Below are 16,084 nucleotides of genomic sequence, written 5' to 3'. Positions count from 1 at the left end.
GTGCAAGGCGTTCTCTAAAACTCTTGACAGGGATATCCTACCTGATGGAAACAGTAGCCTGACAGTTAGCTATATAGGTAAACAGCAGCTAGAGATAATGGAAATATGGTCGTGGATGATAGTCTATAAAATAAACTAGACCAATAACAAACTATATCAGGCAATTCTATAAATAATCAGTGAAGAGAAGCAGGTTATCAAGCTAATTCTGATCATATGAAATAGATTTTCCTTTGATCTGCGTTCTTTATTACTTTGTAGCCTTCAATCCAAGCACCGGGTTGGTGCAGTATTGTCGAAAATGGAATACCTGAGACCTGGGGCATCTGCTCAACAGCAGTCCCTCCTTCCTGCGCATAAATATTGGATGGCGTTCGACCTGGCAAGTGATGTCGAACCAGTGATGGCTGTAGAGCAAGCTACTACTGTGGGGCTGTCGTTACTGACTCACCATCGGCTACAGCAGCTACTTCAGCTGGCCGTCCTATGGGAGTGACTGCTTTAGGATACAGTAACAGCACCAGCGGGCCGTGGAGCGAACCGAGCACTTCCCAGCAGGATCCAGAGGGCGTCCACTGCCGACAGACCGATGTGATGTCGGGTATTACTCCTGGGCATCTCCACTGCTGACAGATGTCACGACAGACTGTTAGCCAGCTTTGATAACGGCTTAGCAAAATCTTGTCAGCATCTGATGCAACCTCTCGCTACCATCTAGCAATGCTTGTTTTGCAAGGTCGCCGCACTAATGGGTCATACTGTGCACAGCATATGCTGGCGTCATCACGACTACGCATCATGCAACAAAGACTTTGGTTTCGGCACCTACACCCTGCCCGGGGGATATGGGCGCTAATATCCTGTAGTAAGCTGGAATGTCCTCATCCACCCGCTAGCAAACGCAAACACCTACATATGGTGTCAAAAGAGTCAGTGGGGGCTACGATGGCTATATCGTAGAGCAACGATGAAGCAGTATATCAATAACGATGCTTAGCGGAAGAATGCAAGTAAGTGTTGACTATAAGCATTGTATGGGACTGAACACCAAGGAATTCGGAGGGACTGAATTATCCAAAAAGGGGAAGAGTGTAGTGAAACAGGTCGGTGGAAATGTTTGAAGCCATAAGCACACTGTTTGCTGTAATCAGACAGAGCAGAATTTCGCTACCATGTCCGTCTCAGTACAGTGATCTCGTGCCCGGCTGGCGTCGTCTGGTGTCGTCAGACGCTCAGTCGGTCAGTTCGGCTGGACGGTCGGTATACAGAGCAGGGTGAGCTTGTTGGTGGTCCGACACCCCAAGTGTCACACCGTCCAGTTGCCGCAATGTTGCTGAATGTTCCAGAGTTTCGGTAATAACTGTGGTCATTAATTAAAATTACAGGTCTTCATGGACTGTCTCCTACGTTTTCAACGGCCAATACCTTCAATCGAGTATCACGTGACTCACACGTCATATACAATGTGTTATGGAATGACGTCTTAAAAATTTGTGAGGCAATAGAGGACGAAATTTTGAACGTTTTGATACTAGATATCTAACTTCGAAATAATGTTATTACAGCCACCACTGGGTTGTTGAAAATCCATAAACTGCCTGTAGATGAAGTTACAGGTGAGATACTCAGACAACATTTGAGCTGCAATTCTTTCGAGCACCTTATTGGTCCACACATCTTACCAGGTCGTTTCAGTTGTGCCCGGTAGGAAGGCTATTCGGGAAGTAAGGAGCGATCTGTCGTGAAGTGGAAACCACAGTCACGGAAGGCAGCCTCCAGTGCTTTCCGACACTTTTCTGCACTGGACTGCAGCTCGTTGTCTTCACCTGGATGTTGTCTTGATAGCCAGCGGTTCATGAGAGCACAGATGAAAATCAAAGTAAGCCAAGTGCGGGCTGCATGATGCGAGATCAAATACTTCCAGTCGAAAGCGCTGCTGGAGCGTCCTCTTTGTCCATGTAGTGTGCGACGGAGAACTGTCATGAAGAAAGAAAGGTAAGACTGTTATGTTAGTTGCGATTGCATGAAATCGGGCGAACTTTCACGGCCAGCACACATACTTGGCGGGAGACACTACTTTCCAGGCTTGTTTACGCTCTTACTGTGCGCTCGGAACTGAGAAAAGTGACACGCTATCTACGGGCGTACTAGAGACATAGACCAACACATCCGTGTAGAGATTCATCGGATTTCCACTCTGGTTTTTATTTCACAACCGATTGTTCCTTACTTCGTGAATAGCACTCGTGTTTGTTCTGGACAATGCTATGCACCATTTCCTGAAGGACGTTCCCTTGCAACCGTGCGCTAGTTTGTGCTTTTAGAACGACGGTGGTCCAGCGAGCTTCAATCGTCGGGCTAGGGCATATCATGCAGACAACTTCAAGCAGAGAGTAGTTGAAAGAGGATGTCAAGACTCTCGGGCTGTGCGCTTCCCTAACCTCATCGCTCTCGATTTTGTCGTCTGGGGTTACGTAAAGTCCCTTGTGTTGACTACACCAACAGGAACGGTACCTGAGCTTACTGAATACATCTTTACAGCCTTTGGTACCATCAGACGGGAGGGTGAAATTTTCGTGTGAATCAGACAAAATACGGTTCCTCGTTTCACATTATGTAACGAAGATGACCGTCGTCACATTAAACATATACACTCCCGTATTGAAGACACAGATGCGGCTTACAGGATTCAATTGCACTCTATTGTCAGTAAATGTTTCCCAAATTCTGTTATTTTGGTGTTTCATTTAGCACACCAAATGTGTAGAAAGTGCACAGTGTTCTAGGAACTTTATTTCATGTTTCCGGCTATCGGTTCTTGATATCAAAATGTTCAAAATTTCATCCTTTACAATGTCCCAAATTTTTGAATAGTCATTCTGTAACACTCTGTATATTGGAAAATTACAAGTTGTAAAATGCACTTACTTGGTGCCACGAAAGCAATGTTAGTTCAGATTTCGTACAGAAGAAGAATCTTATCACGAGGTGATCAACTTGCGTAATTTATGTTTGTAGCAAGACTAAAGGCGTATGTGTACCTATGCTACGCAAACAGACAAGCTCACGTCAGTTCCGTATGAGAAATCTATTTTATGCTAGCTGGGGTACCCGACTTCGCTGAGGGAGTTGATATCAGATTGTTTGTTGGATGAAATTAAGGATTAAAGTTGAAGAGAGAAAAAAAATATTGAAAACGTATTGTAACGATTTATAATACTTGTTAAAGCATAAAGTGTAGAAACCTTTTACTGAAAATATTTTGTGACTATTTACAATACCTGTTCATAAACATCATTTTTCATTTTGTTTTCTGGGGTATATATGTACAAAATTTTCCAATTTTCTACTCTAGAGGAAGCTGTATAGAGTTGACTGTGAGAGAAGCAGGAATCTTTGCGGTTGATAGCGCAATACTTTTGTTTGTTCTTGCTCTTCGTTACTTGTAAAATTGTAGGATAATTTTATTGGAATTTCCAGTCTTTTAAATAGCAGTGGCAGTTTAGTAGAGATCAGTAGTATTCTTGGGATAAATAGTGTGTATCCACTGTGGTTTCCAGTCATAAGTTCGGCTTCGATGACGTTATTCGATAGCTGTTAGACCATCATCTTTGTTCCATTACATATTGTGGGAAGTTGAGATTTCTGAATAGTATGATCGGAGATTCAGTTTTAAGTCTGAGGCAGTGTAATGGGATTTCTAGTTCTTGCAAAGAACTAAGAAATTCTGTAGGAAATTCACACTTTCTTCAACGTTTACCGTCGTATCGATACGTCTGTATATTCTCTCATCACTGGAAATTTTCCTTTGAATATTAAAATTGATGTCGTCGACAACATTATTTTTTGCTGTCGAAATTGCTCTTTCAAATAGCCTGGTCGGATTGGTATTGTTGTGAACAATGTGTGCATAAATTTGGTCCTTGAGTTCGTCCTCACCAGTGGCTATGTTGCAGAAACCACTGTTGAGTTTAATGAGGCAGGTCAACTGGTCAGTAGGACAAGCGCCATCGCCTATTTGTAAATGTTGTTTAGCGAAATGTGTTCTTATTTCGTCTTTCGATAGTTCAACTGTCATTTTTTTGTTAGTCGCAGTATTTGTATATGTGTGGACAGAGATTTAATTTTTTTTAAGCATGCAGTGTTGAATTGGGTATAATTGGAGGTATTTGTCGAAAATCTCCTGAGAGTGTGAGCAGAGCTCATTCCGTCACTTCAGAAATGTTCTTCGGCTTTACTCAACGGCGTAGGGCGGAATGGGTAGCTATTTCTCCTTCCATAATTGTGACCACGAGTGCCGGATGATGCCAGTCCAAGTGTGATGTGTTGTTTAGCACGTATTTCCGCGAGCAACGGATATATTAGAAACGTTTTCCCGGTGCCAGCTGGTGCGTCCAAATAAATATTTCCGCCAGTGTTGTCGACCATCCGGCCGTGATAACGTTGTAAATTTCCATTTGATTGTCATTGAGGAGTGGTTAGTTGTGAGCAATGTAGTGGAGTAGTTCGTTGGTGTTGTAGCTTCTTTTATTTCGAAGTTTAGTACGCTGATAGCATCTTTTTGTGGTGCTTCCATCCCAAGTTGTACTAAAACCTGGTTGTTTATACAACTCTGGCCGAACAGGTCATGAAGGCCTAACGGCACCGACCGGCCGCCGCGTCACCCTCAGCCCACAGGCGTCACTGGATGCGGATATGGAGGGGGGCATGTGGTCAACACACCGTTCTCCCGGCCGTATGTCAGTTTAGGAGACCGGAGCCGCCACTTCTCAATCACTCCTCAGTTTCCTCACAAGGGCTGAGTGCACCCCGCTTGCCAACAGCGCTCGGCAAACCGGATGGTCACCCATCCACGCGCTAGACAGTGCTTAACTTCGGTGATCTGATGGGAACCGGTGTTACCACTGCGGCAAGGCCATTGGCTGGTTGTTTAGTGCCAAACGTGTATGTTCTAGGTGAGTGAATGTTTCGCTGAAGATGTCGTCGCTTACGTTAACTACTTGCGCTACCCGGTCACAGTGGACAGCGCGCTGCACGGGCATCACGGCACCCCCTGCGGCCGACCCACATTCCCACCGAGCGCCGCCTGTCCGAAGTTCCCGCCTGTGCCCTCCATGCTGCTTTCCCGCTGGAGGTCGGACGTACCAGTGCATCCGCTCTGAAGAAAGTGGATCCATTCCCCATCTAGACGAAACAGCTATATGAAAGTGTTGTGTCTCTTCTTTCTGAAATGTCCATAAGAACAGACACCGCGCATTCATATAACAAACTGAGTGCGCCGAAGTATGTCGAAATAGGGTTTTTCACGGTAAATATGAAACGAGAAATATGTTCGACCTCATCCTCTCCTCAGTAATCACACGTCCTCCTGCAATGACAACTTGAAAATGACACTCACTGTAATGGCGACGTCTGTTGAGACACGATGTTTTATTAAGTAAACTAAACTTTTGGAATAACTCTGATGTGTATGAACGTTCCGAAACCACATAGTAAAATGTATAAAATGCTGTGCACTCCACGAATAAGAATGAGGGTATAATAAAAAGGCAGTGTGGCACCACGGCCAGGTGCAAATCTTTCAATTGGATGCCACTTCCGTGACTTGCCTGTCATTGAGCCAACAGCATCCGGTTTGTCACCGGACGTTCACCCATCCAAGTACGTGTGGGTACTGACGTTTATGGCTGTTCTGGCTTTACGATGAAATCTCAGACTCAACTGTCTAAGATACTGGAACTATGAGAAACAGATATCATCCAAAAACAACTAAACTGTAATCCGAGATTAACACTTAAATCGAAAAGTGAAAACAAACAGTTAAAATTCGATGATATAAATTCATTTGAAGGTCGAAATGACAAGAAAGAACAAACGAATGTATTCGAAATGAATCAAGCGATGATGAGCGAATTTCAGTCGAAGCCTTACTGTTTTTACAATACAATATTAGTTGAGACGGACTGAAAAGAATTACTTCTTATTTTTATGCAGTACATAGAGCATTGAAATGCCAGAAAAATGTGTAAACCTTTAATAAGTGAAGAAAGAAGTTGCAACAATGTAAATTTTTCAATAATATCGAACACGGTCTTGGACAATGAAAGAGATAGAACGGTCGGCATGTTTAACTTACTGTAAGTACTGGTACTATAATAGTCTTGAACGACACAACTTCGTTCCAGTTCCTGTATTACAAAAATTAATTAGCAACAGGAAAATGAAAAGACAGTATTCTATACATAAATTGCACAAAGACCTCCACTTTCTCCCATTATTCCTTTTAAAATTGTGTATAAATGTGATACAGAGTAGGCCTACCTAACTTACTGAAAATATCTAACACAGATAACCACAAAACATCAATAACGGATACACTGTTATTCCACTGCAGTACTTTGAAAAAATTGCACATATTAGAATTTAATTTTCTATAATTCTAAAATAACTGCAAAAACAGTGTTGCGTAGTTCTTCAATTGAAAATAAGCTTGATATTGTTAGTAATCCACAAACACGTAATAAAAATAATGGACAGTGGATGTTATAGCCGACGTATTTTTCCGAAAGTGTAGGAAAAAATACGTCGTTTCATACTAGAAGAGGCAAAAAGCGATGTCGAACTATGCGATTTGTTAAATACAGCGTTTACATAGGATTTAGACGGGACCGTCAGATTTCGCTGTTATATCCAATACGCCGTTAAAAGCGATGTCGCTGTAAACAGTATTGACTGTATATGAGGGCTTTAAAAGTAGTAGATGATTATTGCTATTCTGGCAGCAAAGTAACTGACGATGGTCGAAAATGAGGACATTAAAAGTAGTAGATGGGTATTGCTATTTTGGCAGCAAAGTAACTGACGATGACCCAAAAAGAAGGATATAAAAGCTGACTGGCAATGCCAAGAAAAGTATAGTCTGAAAAAGAGATAGTTGTTACCATAGAATATAAATTTTACGGTCTAGAAGTCTTGTCTGAAAGTGTTTGAGGTGTAGCCTTATATGGAAGTGGAACGTGGACAATGAACAGTTAAGATGAAAATAGAAATTTTCTAAATGTAATCGTACAAAATAATGCTGAAGATACGGTGCGTATATCGAATAGCTAATATGGATTTACTGAAGTGACCTCGGGAAAATGAAAATTTATGACACAGCTTGAGTAAAAGTAGGTATCGTTTGATGAGACGCATTCTGAAGCATCTAAGAATTGCCCGTTTGATAATGAAGAGATCGTGTCTGGTAAAAAGTTGTAGAGAGAGATAGATAGATAGATAGATAGATAGATAGATAGAGAGAGAGAGATTGACCAATGAATGCAGTTAAGTGTGCTCAAGTGTCTGTAAGCGGCGGTAGTCATGCAGATGCGAAGATGCTTGCACAGGATAGACTAGCGTGGTGTGCTGCATCAAACCAACAAAGTTTGTTACAAGCTGTTTCATCACATGCCATTTTATTCTCGGATTTTACCATACAATAGCAAGCCTTTCACCTGTGTGTTGGGTGAAAAGAACATTTGAAGTTCTTCATGGTTTACCAAAATCGACAACCTACGTAAATACTCCTGTTTGTTATTCGTTCGTGTGCTCACTACTGCACTTCTTCTTTCGGCACACGACGCAACTAGCAGATACCGAGGTGGGCAGCGAACGTGAGCTGAACTGACGGCTGCTCGTGTAAAGGGTTACATTCATTTCTTTTTTCAGAAAGAAAGGTCTTCTGAAAGGCAGGAAAATTCAACAAACATTCTGTTACTTTCAAAAGTAGCGACTGGAATGAACAGCAGTTGCCTTCGTCTGACTGACATTTGTAATCGGCTTTTACAGGCAGCACGCAGCACCGAAATTTTCGTTCAGCATCAGAATACCAGCGCGGGCTACCGCGCTTTGTATCCATATGAACCAAAGAAGTTAAAGTTCATCCTAAGGTTTGCAGAAGCCCTACAGCCATCAGTTCTTCCACCCAGCAGGTAATATGGATGTGGGACGACAGAAGCCTTACGCTGTGAACTGACGGTACTAACTGTCGTATATATCCACAAGGATTAAACGACTCTGTCGTATAGCATAAATGGTCAAAAAAAAATCGGAATGAAAAACGACGTTTTAAATTTTAAATTTCCGGAAAACATTTATATAGGAAAGTAGAAGACAATGTATAGAATAAATTGTGTTATTTTTGTTAGTGAATAGCCTTTCTGAGCACTATTTGTACAGGGAGATATGAAATTCCATCGTTTGACGTGTCTTTGGTAAACAACTGTCTGTTTAACTGTTCTGCTTCATTATTTTAAAAGCATTTGCCTCATTATATGGGTAATACAGCGTTGTTACCATTTTTTACGAACGTCTCTCCAGTTTTATTTCTGGAAAGCGTGTGATTCTGGAGTGATACTGATTGGAGGTACGATCGATGGTGAGGTAACACGGCATAGGTGTTGTTTGTAAACTGGATATGCATTGCTTCTACATGTTGCTATAGTCTGTTTAGTACGGACAAAACAAACCAATTATATCTATTCATGAAGTGGTTCATCATAAAGGAATCTTGACCTTCATATACTACTATAATAGCAACCGAAACGAATGTGCACAGCGGATCAGTTTAGCATATAAGCAATGATGATTCCATCTATGGTGCAGTTGTCTTTTATTTCAGCGATCTTTAATTGCCGTGTTTTGCGATAATGTGCACGAAAGGACAAATTATGTTTTTATTTTTCGTTTATTACCCACCAAAAGGGTGCCGAAATTAGATCAGTTTTTGATTTTTGCTCATGGGTGTCACTGAAGGCAGATTTATCTCCATAAAGAAAAATAAAAGCGACGCGCATGGATGTAAAGCCATCAAGACGTTTAGAATTTTACTGGGACAGATACTAGGAAAAGAGGGAGAAGCTATCAGATACACGTCCTGAATGCATGCACAAGGGTCGGTGCGCAACGAGGATTAACTACAAAAAAAAAAAAAATCAGTCTGAAAGAAGGTACAGAGAGAGGGAAGACTTTTGAAATGCGCTACAAGTAGTAATTCTGAGAGTTTGAGTGAATGCATAACCAACAAACTTTTGCTTACTACATTTGACACATAAGCTCATAAGCCATTTTCATTGGAAACAGGAAAGTAATATTAGTTACGAATAAGTTTTTCACTAGCCAGTACGTAGAGTGAGCGTCTTTGACCATACGTTCCCCAACTGTGAGCTTCTTCGGTGTCCCTCCACAACTCGGAAACATGCGTTCCATGTACTGTGTGACCCTTGTTGCTGTGTTAGGCTAGGAGAGCGTGAAATATTTTTTAATTGGTCGATTTTACTCGACCGATAGCGACCATCAAGCTTTTGTAAATCGACTGATTGACCGATTTATTAATCGGTCGGCAGTGCCAGTTGTGTGCTTAGTATTTTTGTGAGACATGATGGTAAACAAACAGAAGACAAGGGCAATATTGCTGCAAAAACTATTTCGTGGATATTTCTGCAACAAATGAACGTGCTTCACAAGTGATTCAAGAACATCGTAAATATTTTTCTGAGCACTGTACTTCGACTACAGCATCTTAGTTGGCCATATGACCATATACAGGGTGAACCTTAATTAAACCGATAAACTGCAGGCACGGATTCCGGACTGGAAACAGAGGAAAAGAGGTCCTGTGAACATGCGTCGGGAAATAGACACTTTGCGTGCAACAACAACAAATCGTCCGGGAGCATAGTACACAGCTGGTTCGCATCCACGTTACGAAAGATGATCAAAGTGCCCTCCATGGGATTTTACGTGATACGAATAGTAATGATTGTCACGCAGGATACACATAATTGTACTCTGGATTAACCATGTTGGTGGGCCAATTGCCTGGAGCTTGTACTTGGTTTCGTCTCAATATCCTGTAGAAACGTGTCCTCCACATTTGGTGTACGCACAGTCTGCCGCCTCCCTGTAAGTCCGTCTGTCTGAAAGGACTAATGACCACACAACAGCCCAAAAAAGCCTTGAAATGTTGTGTGATGTCATTGGTATCTGTGAGGGTATTTGGTTTGGTACAGCCGTGCTGCCTCCAGAGTTCCCATCTGCTTGACCGAATACAAACGGCATCTCGGCTTGTTTCGCACATGAAAACCGGATCGTTCTGTTGTTTGCCGTATGTTGGGTTAATCACACAGCCTGCAACACACAAGAAATACGCGGCACGTAGCCAGTGGAACTGTTATTCGTCAGCGCCACTACCATGACAACGGTGCATTTCGGGACACATGTTCATAGGACCTTTTTTCCTCCATCTCGAGTCAGGAATCTGTCTCTTCAGTTTGTCGGTTTTATTAATGTTCACCACGTACAGAAACATTTGTTAATGTCTTTTATAACTTACGTTTTGTAATACTTAAATGTAAAATATTCGTATGTCATCATTGTGTGTATATGTACACTGAGAAGACGAAAGTCATGGGACACCTGATAATATCGCGCCGGACCCCATTTCGCATGGCCTAGTGCAGCAACTCGACGTGACTCGGACTCAACAAGTGCCCTGCAGATATAGTGAGCCATGCTGCCTCTGCAGCCGTCCATAACTACAAAAGTGTTGCCGGCGAAGGATTTTGTGCACGAGCTGACCTCTCGATTATGTCCCATAAATGTTCGATGCGTTCCCACATAATTCGCTCGAATTATCCATAATTTTTTTCAAAGCACTTGCGAACAGTTGTGGTCCAGTGACATGGAGCATTATCATCCATAAAAATTCCATCGTCGTTTGGGAACAAGAAGTCCACGAATGGCTCCAAATGGTCTCCAGGATAACCATTTTCAATCAATGATCGGTACAGCTGGACCAGAGGACCCAGTCACTTACATGTAAATATAGCCCACACCATTATGAAAGCACCAGAAAGTTGCACACTGCCTTGTTGACGGGTTCATGGCTTCGTGAGATCTCCTCCACACTCTAAACCTACCATCAGCTCTTACTAACTGAAATCGGGAATCATCTGACTAGGCCACGGATTTTCAGTCGTCTATGGTCCAACCGTCTGCTGCCATAGCCCGTTAACTCCAAATTTTGGCGCACTGTTCTAACGGATACGTTGGTCATATGTCCCAAATTGATTTCTGCGGTGGTACTTGTATCTTAGCACTGACAACTCTACGCAAACGCCGCTGCTCTTGGTCGTTACGTGAAGGCTGTCGGCCCCTGCGTTGTCCGTGGTGATAGGTAATGGCTGAAATTTGGTGTTCTCGGCACTCTCTTACTACTGACTCGGAACACTGTATTCCCTATGTTGTTGTTGTTGTTGTTGTTGTTGTTGTGGTCCTCAGTCCCGAGACTGGTTTGATGCAGCTCTCCATGCTACTCTATCCTGTGCAAGCTTCTTCATCTCCCAGTACCTACTGCAACCTACATCCTTCTGAATCTGCTTAGTGTATTTCTCTCTTGGTCTCCCTCTACGAATTTTACCCTCCACGCTGCCCTCCAATGCTAAATTTGTGATCCCTTGATGCCTCAAAACATGTCCTACCAACCGATACCTTCTTCTATTCAAGTTGTGCCACAAACTTCTCTTCTCCCCAATCCTATTCAATACCTCCTCATTAGTTACGTGATCTACCCACCTTATCTTCAGCATTCTTCTGTAGCACCACATTTCGAAAGCTTCTATTCTCTTCTTGTCCAAACTGGTTATCGTTCATGTTTCACTTCCATACATGGCTACACTCCATACAAATACTTTCAGAAACGACTTCTTGACACTTAAATCTATACTCGATGTTAACAAATTTCTCTTCTTCAGAAACGTTTTCCTTGCCATTGCCGTCTACATTTTATATCCTCTCTACTTCGACCATCATCAGTTATTTTACTCCCTAAATAGCAAAACTCCTTTACTACTTTAAGTGTCTCATTTCCTAATCTAATCCCCTCAGCATCACCCGATTTAATTTGACTACATGTATTCCCTAATGATTCCCGAAATGGAATGACCCGTCCGTCTAGCTCCCCCTACCATGCCGCGTTCAAAGTCTGTTAATCCCCATCACGCTGCCCCGTTGGAAACCTTTTCACTTGAATCACCTGCGTGCAAATGACAACTCCTCGCGTCTCGTGCGGATCTTCACGGAGATAAATTGTCCTCCGATGTGTGATGGAGTTCGCAGCAGTTATTGCTTTGCCTCCCATGCACGCTAATGTAATGCGTCCTCACTTGTTGATTGTCTTCTGGGGTGTTTCCTCAGCACAGTTTTGCAGTGCTAGCTAGGCAGCGAGCAGGTGTGGCCATCGGGTGGTGACGCTGCGCGGCAGTTAGCGGCCCAGCGTCCGGATTTGGGCGTTGTGTGACCGGCCAGCACGTTCGTAAAAGGTGCGGGCGGTCGTCTGGAAGAGGTCACGGAGCAGAGGGACTTCCGCGACGTCGTGAAGATGAGCGGTGGGGAAATCGTAATGCAGGTGTAAGGCCAGCCGAAGTTTGCGATTCTGCAGTGTCTCCAGCTTCTTCAGGTTGGTGTCGGCGGCGTTCCCCCAGACTACGGCGGCGTATTGGAGTACAGGGCGGAGCAGCGCCTTGTACAGAGTGATGCCCAGCCGTGGTGGTAGTTGGGAACCGGGGTTCAGCACCGGGTAGAGTTTGAGGAGCCTGTTCCGCACTTTGTTCTTCACTTCGCGGATGTGCGGACCCCACGTGAGTCGGCGGCCGACGGTGACGCCGAGGTAATGCGCCGTTGGACGCCACGGAACAGGGCTTCCACCGACGGTGAGCGGTTGCAGACGTGCAGGAACGAGTCGCCTGGTGACGATCAGGAACTGCGTCTTGGCCCCATTGAATTGTAGACGCCACTTGACGGCCCAGGCGGCCAGGGTGTCAACGGCGAGCTGCAGACGGCGGCGCATGACGGCGGTATTGAGGCTCCTCGTGTATAGAGCCGTGTGATCCGCGTACAGGACGAGCCGCACACAGTCGATCCTCGGTGCATCAGAAGTGTACAGCGAGTACAGGAGTGGCCCCAAGACCGAGCCATGCGGCACACCGGCGTTGATGTGGTGGACGGAGGACAAGCCATGCGCGGCCCGCACATGAAAGGTCCGATCTCCAAGATAGGAACGGATGAGACGGACGTGCGACGTCGGGACCCCAAGTTCAAAAAGTTTGAATAAGAGGTCGCGGTGCCACACACTGTCGAAAGCACGCGACACGTCCAGGAACCGCGCCGAAGAACTCGCGCTGCTCGAGGGCGACGAACGCATCTTCCACTAGCCGAAGGAGTTGGTGAACTGCCGAGTGGCCCCTGCGGAAGCCAAACTGCTCTTCGTGCATGAGGCCGTCCTCGTTAATGTGGCGCTGCAGTCACCGGATGTACACCCTTTCAAAGACCTTGGAGACGGCCGGCAGTAAACTAATAGGCCGGTAGTCCGCGGGCTGGCGCAGATCCTTCCCCACCTTCGGAATAGCCGCGATCTCTGCATGCTTTCAGAACTGAGGAAAAAAAAATGGCTCTGAGCACTATGGGACTCAACTGCTGAGGTCATAAGTCCCCTAGAACTTAGAACTACTTAAACCTAACTAACCTAAGGACAACACACACATCCATGCCCGAGGCAGGATTCGAACCTGCGACCGTAGCGGTCGCGCGGTTCCAGACTGTAGCGCCAGAACCGCTCGGCCACCAGCGGCCGGCAACTGAGGAAAACTGCAGGGCCGGAGGATTTCATTAAAAACGTTGGCGAGATGAGTAACAGCCACCGGCGGTAACTTCTTGAGAAAGGCGTTGGAAACTTCACCTGGGCCTGCAGCTTTCCTGGGGTTCAGGGCGCGCAAGATGGAGGACACCTCTTCCGTCGTAGTCTCTTCAGTGACGTCGTCGTCGTCGCGTGCCTCCAAGTAGCGCGGGAGCCAGTCAGCAACCAGGTCGTCTTGGACAGCGTCGGTCGGCGTAAACGCAGTCTCAAAGACGTTTGGTAGGGCATCAGCTTTCGCAGCTGGTTCGCAGACAGCCTGACCATTGACCACCAGCGGAGGGATACGTTGTGTGCGGCGTTCGCCAGGCCGTGCCGTCCTCAAGGCAGAGGGTGACGGACGACCTTGTTAGTCCAGTCACGATGACGATAGTTGTCAATGGCGGCCCGGGTGTCCCGACGCATCCTGTTGAGGAGTCACTTGGTGCCGGCATGTCTTGTCCTCTGCCACTCCCGGTAGACCCGGTTCTTCTCAGTGATGGCCGCAAGGATGTCCGGCGGCAGCTGTCGGGAGTAGTCTGGCGGAGTGCGTGGTCGGGGCGGCGTCGCTGTTTTGGCTGCGTCGATCATGGCTGCCGCGAAGTGCAGAAGTGCTGCGTCCGCTCCAGCGTCCGCAGGGGGCGGTGCGGCGGCGAGTGAGTCCGTCACGGCTGCTTGAAACCTGTCCCAGTCGATGACAGCAAGCGAGATGCCTCTCCTGTGCTGTTGTAGGGCGTCCAGATCTATATCAAAAACCACAGGGACATGGTCAGAAGACAGTGCCGTCCTCGTCGTGGCAGTTATCTGATGTGGGATGCCCTTGACGACCGCGATGTCGATTATATCCGGGTGGCCACGGGCAGGGAAGATAGTTGGGTCGTACGGCCCCACCACAAGCGCGTGGTGAAGTTCTGCTATCCTGGGCAGGCAGCGTCCAGCGGCATTGGTGATCCTGGAGTTCCAGGTGACATGTTTGCTATTGAAGTCCCCGGCGACAAACACCTGCCCCCTCAAGGAGAGCAGAGCGTCGATGTTAGCAGGGTCCAGTGGACGGGACAGCGACAAACACCTGCCCCTCAAGGAGAGCAGAGCATCGATGTCAGCAGGGTCCAGTGGAAGGGATGGCGGTCTATAGGCAGCGAGGAACGTGATGGCGCCCGCCGAGGTATGAACGACGACACCAGTGGCCTCCAGCGTTGCCAGTGGTGGAAGTTGTATCACGTGATGATGAATGCCATTGCGGGTGTAAACGGCTGTCCCTCCGCCGGCCGTCAGTCGACTGGTGTGGTAGCTGGAGTAGTTTGCCGCCCTGACGTCGATCCCAGGCTTTAGATGGGTTTCGTTGATAAGGCACTTCGTCTCGAAGAAATTGGCGAAGTTCGCTGGCTTGCGTGCGGACGCCGTTGGCATACCACGCGACGACCGTGAGCCCTCTAACGCTTCCCATAGTGGAACTGGTGAGGGTTGTCAGCGGTAGGGGCCGGTGCGGCCATCGGCACTGCAGTGGTGAATTGCTGCAACAGGACCTCGATCAACTTCGTGGCACTGGTCACTAGGGCAGTGAGCCGTGCGGCGAGGTTGGCCAGGTCAGCGGTGGAGGCAGCAGGCGCAGCCCCGTCGCTGTAAGGGGGAGGCGTGGCTGCTTCGCTCGGCGTTTGGCGGGGCGCGGTCCAGCCGATGCCACAGGAGAGGAAGTTCCCGGTTCCGCCACTAGTGGCTGTGGTGGAGGCGCTGGGGCTTCAGGTGTCGGCACGGCCTCGGATGCGGCGGGAGCAGGAGCGGTCGACGCCGTCGGGAGGACGGAGGGCCCCCCTCATGCTGTTGCTGCGAAAGAGACGCCAGGCCGTCTCGTTGCTGGATTCTTCGGATGTGGCGCGGGTGTTTGACACGTTGCCGAGCGATGGCACGCTTCTACACCTCACACCCACGATAACTGGCCAAGTGTGCACCGCCACAGAGTACACATTTCGGCTTCTCGGTGGGCGGACGGGGGCACGCTCGTCCTGCTTGGGCGCCGGCGCATTTAACACATCTGTCCGGCATAGAGCAGTGGCGCGCGACGTGATTTATCCCCTGGCAGCCAAAGCACTGCACTGGTCCTCGCCGGGAGCGAAGGTCTTCGGTCCGAACCGGGACGTCGGCGACCCGTGTCAGTTGGTAGAGCTTGCGGTTCTCCACGGTGTCGGAGCAGACACCCAGGAAGAGCGGCGTATCATCGCGTGATTTAGGCGACTTCATCTTCACGACTGCCCGGGTGTAGAAGCGCAGGTCAGCGAGTCACGATGCAGGTGAACGGCCGCCATGTTGAATGGGAAGTCGCGTATTACGATCGTCAGGGCCTTGTCAGGCGCGGAAGCGTGGGTATGGAATGGGATA

This window comes from Schistocerca nitens, chromosome 1 (assembly GCF_023898315.1).
Source record: "Schistocerca nitens isolate TAMUIC-IGC-003100 chromosome 1, iqSchNite1.1, whole genome shotgun sequence".
In the NCBI taxonomy this organism is placed as follows: domain Eukaryota; kingdom Metazoa; phylum Arthropoda; class Insecta; order Orthoptera; family Acrididae; genus Schistocerca; species Schistocerca nitens.
Note: the sequence above shows the minus strand (reverse complement) of the source record.